General features: G+C 31.0%; 1 long non-coding RNA gene across 1 annotated transcript in view; it reads right to left on the bottom strand.

The window, feature by feature from the left end:
- Positions 1 to 1,257: 1,257 nt before the first annotated feature.
- LOC119619771 (uncharacterized) overlaps positions 1,258 to 12,145 on the bottom strand; it is a 40,903-nt gene continuing 30,015 nt past the window's right edge. The window contains exon 4 of the long non-coding RNA XR_005236241.2: positions 1,258 to 1,946. This is a non-coding gene — a long non-coding RNA (uncharacterized lncRNA). The remainder of the gene's footprint in view (positions 1,947 to 12,145) is intronic.

Below are 12,145 nucleotides of genomic sequence, written 5' to 3'. Positions count from 1 at the left end.
CTGTATAACTTCCAAATAAGATATCAACTATCATCTTTAAGTACCTGAATATATATATATATCAACTAGACATATAAAACTATACCTGCTAATTGTAATTAACTAACAGAGGTTCAGATGTTTATCTAAAATATAATAATGGAATAAGTGTTGTTTCTTTGCTTGCTTTTATGTATTCTAAGCCCTTACTATCTTTTATCTACACATAATACAAATAAATACTTTATATATAGTTTATAATATATCCAGATTATCAAAAGTAAGATACAAAAAATTAAAACTACTATAAATGTGTAATATTTCTAAAGAAATCTTTTTTCAATTTTGCTTAAAAATATTGCAATATGGGCCGGGCGTGGTGACTCGTCACTGCACTCCAGCCAGCCTGGGCGACAGAGCGAGAATCCATCTCAAAAAAAAAAAAAAAAAAAAAGATTGCAATATGATAAAAAATATATTAAGTGAATTGATATTTGACACAAAGCTAAATTGAATTGTGTAGATTTTACATTCAACAAATGGTTTAGACATTTCATTTCGAAAACACATTCTTCCTCTCTTTTTTTTTTTTTTTTTTGAGACGGAGTCTTGCTCTGTTGCCCAGGCTGGAGTGTAGTGGCACAATCTCTCCTGACTGCAACCTCCGCCTATGGGTTCAAGCGATTCTCCTGTCTCAGCCTTCCGAGTAGCTGAGATTACAGGCATGTGCCACCACGCCTGGCTAATTCTTATATTTTTTGTAGAGACGGGGTTTCACCATGTTGGCCAGGCTGATCTTGAACTCCTGACCTCAAGTGATCCACCCTCCTTGGCCTCTCAAAGTGCTGGGATTACAGGCATGAGGCACCGTGCCCAGCCAGAAAACACATTCTTATAATGGTTTCAAATGCATCAGAGCAACCAAATAATTTACTTCTTTTTCCCAGGTTTTGAGCGTCATTCTTATACTATTTGTTATTTAAAAAAATATTTCCAGTGATTCTGCAAGAAATGTGAAAAATAGGGATAGAAGTTTCTGAAAATAATAAAAAGGAGATACTTTATACTGGATCTGTCTTTGAATAAATGATATATTAAGGATTGGGAAATAGAAACATTAGTATTCAGGTATCATAGTAAACTCAGAGAGAAGTTTGACTAAATGAATAATAAGCATATGGAACATGTCACCAAGGAGACCAATTAAAAGTGTGATAAATCAAAAGTTCTGCCATCATTTCAAGTGCAATAGAAGTAAAGAGAGTAAGACAAGAGAACACAACTAGATGCTTGCTTTATTGACAAAGTTAAGCCATTATTTCTTTTCTTCATATAAAATATTCCAATTGATCTCTCTATTGGTGTAAAATGTTTAACAGCAACCTCACCTTTACATACATAATTTTTAAAATTAGCCGTTTTCCTATCAGAATTCTATTTTAAAATATTCATTTTTGTATCTTTATTGTGTCATTATCTTTGCCAGTCATTTTGCTGACTATAAAAATTCTGAATTTTCTTAAACTTTGAAGGTATATATCTTCTTTTTTGGTATTATTGTAATAGATGAATATACAACCAATTCTATTTACTGAGATAATCTTTCACACGTGGTAGCTACAAGCATCTTTCTTCACTTCCTGTATATCTTCACCATTTCCTCAGATACTATTTAAATAACCAAAAATGCAATGTTTGTAATTAAGACATCCTTGACCTTTCTCTTAAAATGAAAATTTCTCCAGAGATATAATGTATACATAACCAGCTATATCTTGTAATAAGATTTATTATATTACTTTCCAACAAGACTTAACACAGAAACTAAAACCTGGGCCACGTTAACTTTTGATTAGTCAGAGGGTGCTGATGTTGCAGAGTGCAGAGTTTTGCTCATCTCTAAAGATGTACAATCTCTGGGCAGGCAGAGAACTAGAAAGAAAGGATATAGGCCTCTGGAAACAGAACTGCATGGAAGAAAGATTAGGGATATCAGAATGGTTATGAAGAAAAATTTTTTAAAAAACTGATTTCATAATGCAGACTCTACATTTGGACTAGTCAATGTGTTTTACTATTTTCGTTTTACATATCATTAAATGTTTACAAATTTCTGTGAAAATAAACATGTAAATTAGCTCATCAAAATTTAGACTGTATGATTTTATTATTGATATTTTTAAAACACTTAGTAACAAACCACAAAATGGAACTGATATCTGCTCAATCACTCTACTAATAATTACTGAACATTGACTTTGCTCAGTGAACTGTGCTTGCACATAATTCGCAATACAGTAGTGAGTATGAATAATACTTCTTTAGTACTCTACAATGGATTATTACAGATACTTTCATATGTAGTCTAGTCTGATCTTATGGTGCTAAATGTTTTAATCTAGCTTTCAGTACTGAAGATAAATTTATTCATAAGATGACAATTTAAAAGGAAAGAGAAGAAATACTGCATCGAAATATTTTCAAGGAAATTGCATTTTAAAAACTATAAATGTAGTTCATTTAGAAAGGATTTGTAACACATATACTTTGAACAATTGTGTGTCTACATGTTTTCTATTTTTCTTAATCTCTGAATGAAAAAAATTGTGAAGTGATACATTTGAGTATTATGTTTCTTTGAAAAGGAATGATAGCTCATTGAAATGTTTTCTAAGTCATTTCATAGTTTCATATAAAATGTCAGCAGTGGATAAAATCTTTGAGTTCCTGCTTAGGTAAATTATTTTGCATTATGTTTAGTTTTCTATTTAACTCCATATAAAATTGAAACTGGATTCTTCTAGAAAATAATTGTAATGCTAAGATGTTTTCAAAGTGCACAACAGATTGCATCACACTATAAATTATATTTTTAAAATTAGTATTTTCTGTTAATGTTATGACTAAAATACACCACAAACACAACAGTGAAAGATAACCAGCTTGCTAAATATTGGAATACAAGCTTCTTTTGGTATATTTATATATAAACAGTGCCTAAAATCGTCCCAATCACTTAATAAAGGTACTTAATAAATCTTTCTTAAGTTAATTTAGAGAGAGAGAGAAGTTAGAACATTTACTATCTACATTTACCTATAGTGCCTTCGTCCTTCCTCTCAGTACATTTACCTATAGCGCCTTCGTCCTTCCTCTCAGCACCCTTCATCTCCTGGTTCGTGCATCTTTCTCCAATTACTACTAAGGGGATCAGAGCTACCATAGAATTTCCGGGATACATTTGAACCTGCACTGGCTTATGCTGGAAATCATCAATGCCATACTTAAAATACTCATACTGCTTGCAAACTGTTCTAGTTACATATTATTCTGCAATACCACCCTCAACTGTATGCTGTACTGACAATTACCTAATGAGAACATAGATAACCTTCTATTTGATAATTAAGAATGGTCATTTCACAAGATATTTCTTTATAACCACAAAACAAGCAAACAAAATAAAATGTCTCTTTTCCTATACCTAAGATGTCCAGCACTCCCAAGGAAAAATAAACTCTGTATTTTTGTGTATTTTAAGAACTTAATGTTTTAATTTCTCATCAGGGCATTTGACCTGAGAGCCTATTAGTCTCTTTTCTCAATTTTTCTTTTATACTTCATTACCCTCTTCAAATCCCCATCTCTGGTGAACATTCTGCTAATTATTGAATGATAATTTACAATTCATGAATTTTCTCAAATTTTTATTCTCATAGAGAAATATGTGTTCTCCTTTTTAGCTACACTCTCAGAAACAATAAAAAGCATAATAATACTCTTTACTGATCTGTTAATATATTCAAATAATTGTGCTAAAAAGAGTCATTATCAATAATCATGTTATTTAATATCAGATAGATACTCATATTGGCATCTTTTTAAAAAAATAATGAAACTGAAGTTTCAAATGGATAGGTAATATTGCAGAGGTTAATTAATATCCACGTAGTTAATATGTAGCAGAACAAGAATTTGCACCATCGTGATTGGAGATCTCTCTGTTACCTAAATTGAAAGGGAATAAATATTATTTCTTTCCATCAGATTTAATTCTCAGCCTGTGCTATAGACACTTCCTCCATAATTATCCATTGGAGAAATAAATAGAAGAGAGTTAGAAGAAGAGAATGTGGTCAATTGTTTTATTTCTTAATTTCTCAACTTCTTTCATTACCTCTACTAATGGCCCTTGCTCTATCACACTTTATTTTTTAGTTATATTTAACCTGTTTTTGTCTTCCACTATTTCATGCACACCCTTTACCTCCAAGTTACATATTTATACAGTTAACTTTATTTCCCTCTAGACTTAAACCTTTTTTGTGGGCAGACCCTTACCATTTCTTTTTTAATTTTATCTCCTGTGTCTTGAGTATCTGCTACAATTGATACAGTTGATCAACTGTATCATAGTTGATACTCAATAAATAGGTGTTTAATGAATACATCTCAATGTCTCTGTCATAATCAATAAGAATTGTCTTCTTCAGTTTTTTTGGAAACTACATGGTAACTCTTTTGTTTCTTCATTCAACTGGTAAAGGCTAGTGACACCCAGAGTTTTTTCCTTAGTCATCTATCCTCACTCTATCATCTTCCTTTGGAAAATTTGTTCCATATTCAACACTGAATTTCTACTTGTAATATGCTAGTTTTTTCTGATGAATCTCTCTTCTGCTCAGGCCTCTATTTTCTGCATTTGTCTTATATATTCAGCTTCCATTTATACATGAGTGTCCCATATGCATCAGGTATAAAATTAAGCTTCTCTTCCCTCATAACATACTTGTCCTATATTCACTGCTGGTGAAAGACACCAGTGATTACCTACTTTCTTAAGCTAGAAGCCTGTGAGTTATATAAAATAGATGTACTTTCTTGTTCACATATAACTTCTCTACACCAAAATATAATAGACTTCCCCTTGCTTGCCATCACTGCTACCACTGTATTAACTTAGTACTTTATCTTTTCTTTCATGTATTAATAATTTTAACTAATATTTCTCTGTTTTTCTCAATGCATTATGTATGAATTTTCAAAAGTACAGTCCTGATTCTGCAATACTCTTATTTAAAATCCTTTGTGTTCCTCTTATTTTCAAAACAAAAATCCAAACTACTCTATATGTTATGTACAAAACATGCTTTATAAGATATACAAGTTTTCCACTTTATTCATAGTGAAATAAATAATATAAAAACTATGTTAACCAAATCAAACAGTTTTTTTAGGCATGTGTGCAGTTGAATGCTCTCATAGCAATGAAAAATATGGGTTATTTCTTTTTCTCTCAATTGATATATTTATTCAACTCAGAAATTTTATGTAACTGTGAATTTCCTCATTTTTCTATTCTGTTAGTCAAAAACAGCACATCTAAAATTGCAAACAAACTCTTCAATTTCAGAAATATTGTGAATATCATTTGGACCACAGTCTCTGTTCTGATTATTCCGTTAGATTTCCTTCTCTGGATACATGGTTTTTAACTATATTTTCTATGTACATAAAAAATAGCCGGTGTCCTGCAGATAGAAAGTTAAAAGTCAGTTTTTAACCTGACATTAAATTGATTTACCATCATTATTAGAAGTACATAGAGATAAAGAAATTAATAATCGTATTCGTTTTTGCTATGATGTTTTCTATTCCTTTTTCCCCCAATGTTGTTGAGTAATTCATTTAAGGATATCAAGATTTTTAAATGCTGTAAGTTTTATTTTTCTAACCTGGTTGTTTTAAGATAAGCTATATATAATTTATTCCTTGAATTTAGGGCACAAGGGTTCACTTTTCAGACTGTAGCAGCACAGTTTTTATTTCTGGCTTGTAATTTTGATATTAAACTTCATACTTCTAAAAATGATAAATAAATACCACACTTTAATGAAAAACCTGTCTTCAATGAAAATGTAGTTTCTAGTCTCCTGATTAGTCAACCGGAAAAAAATAAAAGCAACTTTTGCAAATGTTCTTTGCTCTAAAATACTTGACATTTTCTATTCCTATTCTTCTCTATTTTTTGTGTGTTGTTCTTCCTGCACTATTTTGCATATTTTTTTCTGGCAATTATTTGCAACTCTGGATTATTTTGATTCAAGATTTAATTTAGCTGGCATTTGTTGAAATTCTGCCAAATAACATGTTAGTCATAAAGGGTAAGCACATGAGATAAGCACAGACTCTAGACTTCACTATTCACACACACAAAATTGAGAAAGTCAGCATTTATTGAGCTCCTATTATTAGATAATACACCTCTGACATTTATGACAGACATAATCTCTCACGTTGAAATGACTACCCTTAAGAGGTGTTATCACCTATTATTTATGAATAGGAAGAGCTCTAAACATTAGCTGTGAGTCTTAAAACAGTTGGGCCAAGATTTAAATGTACCAGGATGTAGTAGTATACACACTATGTCTACTACAACATGGTGCTTCAAAAATTATTATTTTTTAGTATCAATGCATGTTCAATCTTATAAATTTCTTTAATGTAAATTTTAGCTTTAGTTTCAATTGAGTATCACCAGACTCTGGATATTTTCAAGTATGTCTTCCTAATATGACCCAAACATGGCCTCTGTTGTTTTTTAAATACCTTTGACATAAAGTAAATTGAAGAATTTGTCTTTCTTGACATCAATCCATCATACTCTGGATTGATGTAGCTTTACATTGTGTTTGAAAGATAGTATTAATACTCTTTGTCTCTTCTGAGAGTTTTGTGGGATTTCTTTTTAAACAAAATTGCTTTGATTATTCCAGGCCCTTTGTATTTTCACATGAATGTTAAAATCAGTTAGTTAATCCCTACTAAAACTTTTGTGGAAATTTCCATTGGGATGATATTGAACCTATATACTAATTTAGGGAGAATTGACATTTCAATGATTAATATGTCTTCTGACTCATGAATATGGTATATCTCTCTCTGTCTATGTTTCTTTAATTATTTCAGCATTTTTTTTGTAGTTTCCAGCATATGTATATTTCACAATTTTTTTTTTCAGATTTATCTCTATGTGTTTACCACTTGTTGATGCTATTGTAAATAGTATTTTTAAATTTTAGTTTCTCATTTTCATTGCTAATATATAGAAATGTAATAGATTATTTATATTTATGTGTATCCTTTCATATATGCATTATTACTGTTCTATTAGATTTTAAGTAGATTCCAGCAAACATTTTAAAAAGACAATTATGCCTTGTGTGGATAAAAATAGTTTAATTCTTCCTTTCCAATTTGGACACTTTGTGTTTCATTTTTCTTTTTTATTACACTGTTTGAGCTTCCAGTAAAATGTTTAACAGAAATGATTAGAGTAGACCTCCTTATTTTGTTCCTGATTTAGGCAGAAAGCATCCAGTCTTCTACCATTAAATATGATGAGATATATAGATTTTCATAGATGGTACTTATCAGGTTGAGGAAGCTCCTTTCTATGCTTAGTTGTCTGAAAACTTTTATTAGGAATTCTAGATTTCGTCAAATGACTTTTTCCATAGCTATTGAGATGACGTTTTTCTAAATAATTTAATATGGTGAACTACAACGCATTTTTTGCATTCCTAAGTAAAACCCACTTTGTCACCATGTATTATTCATTTTGCGTATTGTTGTATTCTGTTTGTTTTTGTTTTAGCTTTTTACAACTTTCATCAGGCAGTATTTTGGTCTGTAGTTTTCTTGAAGTATTTCTGTCTAGGTTTTGGTGTCAGGTTAATTCCTCACACATGATTCACTTGGAAAGTATTCCTTTCCACTTTTCTGGAAGAGTTTGTTTAGAATTTGTATTATTTTTCTCTCAAATACATTGTAGAAATCACTGGTGATGTAATTGGGACATAGAATTTTATTTGTTGGAAGGTTTGTTCCTACAAATGTAATTGCTTTATATATGGGACTCTACAATTTATTTCTTCTTGGGTAAGCTTTGGTAGTTGATGTCTTTCAAAAAACTGGTACATTTCATATAAATTGTTAAATATATCTGTATAAACGTGTTCATAACATTCTCCTAATATTCTTTTAGTATCTAGAGAAACTGTACTAATATCACTTTTCCTAATAAATCTTTAATCTGGCTAAAGGTTTAAACCTTTAATTAGGTTAAAGGTTTAAAATCTACTTCATTAATTAGTCTCAAAAAAAAACTATTGATTTTGACCTTTCTTCTTTTTTATTATAGGAATTCAGTGCTATAAAATTTTTACCACTGTGGTATAAATTTTTCCTATATACTGCTTTTGTGATATATAATGTATCTTTTCAAATGTCATCTTTTCCTTTTCATTTAGGTCAAAATACTTGTAATTTTCTTTCAGATTTCTCACTGGCTCATCAGTTATTTAGAAGTGACTGTTTATTTTGAAACTACTTAGTGGTTTCTCAGAAATATTTCTGTCTTTAATATCAAATTTTATTCTATTGTGGCCAGAAAATGTACTTCGTAGACTTGAATCATTTTGGATTTATTAAAAGTTGTTAGTTATTATAGCTGATTTGTTAAAAGTTGCTAGCATATGATCAATCTTTGTAAAACTATTACATGCAGAAACTCTTCCTGAAAAATGACAATGTATGACTACTTCCCAAATAATTCCATGTGTTCAACATCAGCAGAATGTGTATTCTGATTTTATTGGGTAGACTACTCTGTACATTAAATTCAATCTGGTAAGTTGACCTAATTTCAATTAATCTATATTGTTCAAGTCAACTACTGTATACCTGGGATGATTTTCTGACTATTCTATCAACTCTTATATAGAAAGTGGTATTAAGGTCTCCAGTTATCATTATTAATTTATCTATCTTGTCTTAAAATCCTATTAGACTTTATGTATTCTTAAGTTCTGTTATTTTGAAACCATTTTTAAATACATAAACATCTAAACTTTTAATGCTTTATGATTTTATTATTATGAGATGGACCACTTTACCCCTAGCCATATTCTTTGCTCTGAACTCTAAAATTTAAAAAGAATCTTTAGCTTTCGTTTGATAGTATGACAGTCTTAGCATGGTATACATTTTTAAAATATTTATACCTTTACATTTAAAGTATTTTTCTTAAAGGTGGTATTTTTTTTATGCTACTCTTCTCTTTAATTTTTCTATTTGTACATTTTGACTTTTTAGATCATTTATATAAAATGTGGCTATGGAAATTTTTAGGTTTAAAACTATCAGTTTGCTGTACACTTTGTATCTCCTATTTATTCTTTATTCTATTTCTTTTGATTATTTTCTATTTATTTTCTATTTCTCTGCCTTTTGGATTTATTTAATTTTGTGATTCCATTTTACCTTTTTTGTCAACATACTAGCTACAACTCTTTATTTTGATAGAATACATTTTTAACTTATTACTCTTTATCTTCAAATGATGTTATATTACTTCACTTATACTATAAGAACGGTAAATAATGGACTTCCCTTTTATCCCCAGCTGGGACTTGTTTGTTATTGTTACATCTACTTGATACACTTCACTTTCAATATTGTTGCTATTATCCATATTTAAGTAGTCAACTATATTTTAAATAATTTAAATAAAAATAGATGTATATTTTTTTCTCCACATATTCACATTTACATTTTCAGTACGTTCTTTTATTTGTACGGCTGATGAATTTGAAGTTTTCTGTAAGTATATTAGGAGTTACAGGTCACATACAGTCTCTGTTTTAGATTCTCTCTCTTTTTTTTCTTTATCATCCTTTAAAAGTATAAAAAGCAGGCTATCTCTTGGCTATACAAAAAGAGGGTGCTAGGCAGATTGTGATACATGGTTTGCCAATCCCTGGCATAGATCTGTGTTTATATCAAGTATCACTTTTTCTTCTGCCTGAAAAATATAGCTTAACATTTAGATGGTGAGAGAATGCCAGTGACTAATTATTTCAATTTTTCATTGCCTTAAACTATATTTATTATTCCCTTTTTAAACTCACTTTTCTTTTTTTTAATTTTTGAAGGATGTTTTCACGGGCTATACAATTCTGGGTTGACAGTTTCTTTTTCTGCAGCACTCTAGATCTTTAAATATTTGTATCTACTCTCTTCTTGTTTGCATTGTTTCAAATGAGACAGCTGATGTAATCTTAATTTGTTTCCTCTGTACATAACATGTTTCTTTCCTTTGGATTTTTTAAAAGATTTTCTCTCATCACTAGTTTTGAAATATTTGATTATAATGTGTTTTGGTATAGTAGTCTTTCACTGGGATTTACTGAGCTTCTCAGATCATCAGGTATGTAGTTTTCACCAAATTTGAAAGCTTTAGCCATTACTATGTCAGTTTTCTTTTGGATTCCACTTTTTTAGGGACTCCAATTATAGGTTTATTAGGTAACTTGAAGTTATACCACAGCTCACTAATGCTGTTCATTTTATTCTCCTCGTTAATGTCTATGTAAAATTATAGATGATTTGTATTGCTATGCCTTCAAGTTTATTATTTTTTCAATTTCTACATAGTCATTAACCTATCAAGTTATTTTTCAAATTTGACATTGTAGTTTTTTCTTTAATAGTTCCATTTGAATCTTTTTAAATGTCTTCTCTCTCTAACTTTTTAAATGTATGGAAAACAGTTTGGTTAATTTTTCTCCTCCCCTCTTTATAGGCCACATTTTTCTGTTTCTTTGCAGGCCTGCTAATTTTTTCATTGGATTCAAACATTTGAATTTTACTTTTATGGATGATGGAAATTTTTATGTTTCTATAAATATTATTTATTTATTTATTTATTTATTTATTTATTTATGTTTGAGACGGTGTCTTGCTCTGTTGCGCAGGCTGGAGTGCAGTGGCGCGATCTCGGCTCACTGCAAGCTCCGCCTCCCGGGTTCACGCCATTCTCCTGCACCAGCCTCCTGAGTAACTGGGACTACAGGCGCCCGCCACCACGCCCGGCTAATTTTTTGTATTTTTAGTGGAGACGGGGTTTCACGGTGTTAGCCAGGATAGTCTCGATCTCCTGACCTCGTGATCCGCCCGCCTCGGCCTCCCAGAGTGCTGGGATTACAGGTGTGAGCCACCGTGCTGGGCCTATAAATATTCTTAAGCTTTGTTTTGTGATGAAGTTAACTACTTGGAAAGAGTTTTACCCTTTTTTGTCTTGCTTTTGAAGTTTGCTAGGTGGTTCTGGAGCAATCCTCATTCTAGGGCTAATTGTTCTCCACTGCTAAAGCATTACTTTTCTGTATACTTTACCCAATGCCCTGTCAATTATGTTATTTTCCATCCCGTTTAGTGGGAACAGACACTACTCCACAAACTCTATGAGTGCTGGATATTCTTCTTCTAATCTTTCATGCTCTTCTCCTGGCCTTGGGTAGTTTCCTCCTACATATTGCTAGTCAAGACTCATGGAATATTTAAGGGTGATCCTCTATAGATCCCCAGAATTCTATTTCTGGACATCTCTTTAGTCTATGGTATGCTGTCCTAAAAATTCTAGTTTCTTTGTCATTCCTCAACGCTTAGCTCCATCTCTTTAACTCAAGGATTCCATAGTCTCCATCTGGTTCTCTCTATATATACCAAGATCTGGAAACTCTCTCAAGGCAATACACTGGAGTAATTCTAGGACTTGCCTCATTATTTCTCATCTTTCAGAATCACTGTTATCTATTGCCTGAAAATAACTCTCTAAGATCACCATTTTATATATTTGGTTAGTTTTTATTTATTCCTATAGGAGGGTAAACCTGATCCTTGTTAATCCATCTGGTCAAAAGCATAAGTGGCCTTCAGCTGTTTTTAATCTATTCTACAATATGGTCAAAACTGAATTAAATATGACTATAGGGACCTGGAATTAAAGTAAATAGACAAATAGCATTTTAATTTTTTCTTGATATCTATTTTAGCTATAGATTTACACCAATTTGGACTTTATTTCTCAAGTTAAAGTGTTCTAATTTTAATTTGCTTTAAGAAGGGTAATCATGTTGGACATAATAAGTTTCAATTAGCCTGATTATTTATTTGAACTCCTTCCAAAGGCTCAAGACCATTTCCTAGTAGTCTTGAGCCTTTGGAAGGAATTCAAATAAATAATCTGGCTTTGCGTTGCCTAGATCTTACAGACTAAGTTCTCCCTTCCTGATTTTTGGGTCAAAACACTTTGCATTTTAAC

Source organism: Chlorocebus sabaeus, chromosome 25, assembly GCF_047675955.1.
Source record: "Chlorocebus sabaeus isolate Y175 chromosome 25, mChlSab1.0.hap1, whole genome shotgun sequence".
Lineage (NCBI taxonomy): Eukaryota > Metazoa > Chordata > Mammalia > Primates > Cercopithecidae > Chlorocebus > Chlorocebus sabaeus.
The sequence above is the reverse complement of the archived record's forward strand: the minus strand, read 5'-3'. Positions and strand labels throughout refer to the sequence as shown.